This window comes from Echinococcus granulosus (assembly GCF_000524195.1).
Source record: "Echinococcus granulosus chromosome Unknown EG_S00220, whole genome shotgun sequence".
NCBI lineage: Eukaryota > Metazoa > Platyhelminthes > Cestoda > Cyclophyllidea > Taeniidae > Echinococcus > Echinococcus granulosus.
This window is the reverse complement of record NW_020170600.1, coordinates 52,890-54,487: the sequence shown is the minus strand read 5'-3', so window position 1 is coordinate 54,487 and position 1,598 is coordinate 52,890.

Genomic DNA, 1,598 nt, shown 5'->3' with positions numbered 1-1,598 from the left:
CGTTGCCATTTGCAGCAGTGCAGTTGGTTAAGCCTCGGTTCTGGCGAATTACGAATCAGAGCCATAGAGGGATGGAGTGTCAGAAAGTGAGATCGCCGATGCAGACGATGTGTGCACAGTATTTGTACAGCGTGTTCGTAAGTGCTCAATGTCAAGATTGCTAAGGCTAGGAATTCCATTCTGGTCATCATGCTGATGCATTTGTACCTCACGGAATGATCTTGATTTATTAGTGTGTACTGGTATGCATAAGTTTTGTCTAAATGCATTGTTTATCGATGAGAAGGACTTTACGTAATGCAAATAAAGCAATTTCTCAAATGCTCTAAAGTCCAATTCACTTCCCAAAGAAAAGTTTTAGTATATTTAAAAACGAGTACAATTTCTGGAGTTGCAAATGTCTCCAGAAATTTTTACCTTCAAAAGACGGGAAAAAACTCACGTCTGCCTACTTATGCTTCCACCTCACTTCAATTTTCCAGTACCTATTTTAATTTTCCTGCGTAGTCATGTGCATTCAAGCTAATGTCTAAAGGTGATAATTTGTTGGAGAAGTATGGGTAAACGCAGAGATTGAAGAGGTGCCACCCTTCATTCTATCCAACATTCCAGTCCTCTACCTTCTCACTGGTAACGGAGACCCCTAAGTCATGGCCAGGATGCGAAAAAAAGCCCGATCAAATGCCTAATACCGCATTCAGTGGCGGCGACTTCTGAATCTATTTCATTCCTACCAGTGAGAATGGTTGTCTGCGCCACCGCCGCATTGCAAGTCATGGCCTCCTTCAAATTAATGAACTTGTTCCACTTGTAGCCAATGGAGAGGCCTCACATCTTTTGCTAATTGGGGGTGCGCCTCGATCCACCCACCATTGGTAACTCCCAAACAGCACCTTTGCCTGACCGCATGCCACGCACCGCCTTCTTTACTAGAGCTAGTGGCCAATGGGAGAGATACCAATTCGACTTTGTGAAATAGGCACATGAAGTCAAAGTGTGGGAGTTGGAGCCCTTCAACAGAGCTTCTCCCTCCATTCGTCTAAGCGTATGAACTGACTGGTTAAGAAAATCCATTCACCAGCACTAAAGAACGGGAAGATAAGAGGAGAATAGATAGCTGTGGTCAGCACAGTAACGGCAGCCGCAATTTTACCAAATGCAATCTATGATCAAGTAAAATCAGATTACATCATTTTGCTCCATCTTTCATAATTCCTTTAAATGCTGAAAAAACCTGGGCGTCATTAAGGTCCATCATGCTGCTAATACATTAAGGAGCCTTCACTGCTGCCCATAAGATCTCATAAATCACAGTGGAAACATCCTAACTGGTTTAAGCGCACAATAAAGACAGAACAATGAACTAAGCAGCGAAACAATTCTCATGGATGACTAAGTTTGCTATATTTGCTGACTTTGACCTAGAAATTACACACAGACAAACAGAAAACTTGTGGTCAGATGGCCGGAGAGCTCAAGTTCAACGTCTACTAATTGTTTGCCAAATGCACAAGCCCGAATCACAGCCTGCAGACTTAAGTGGAATCTGTAATAAGAGGCTTCGTGATGGGAGAGTGGCAAATGACGCACGATCAAGG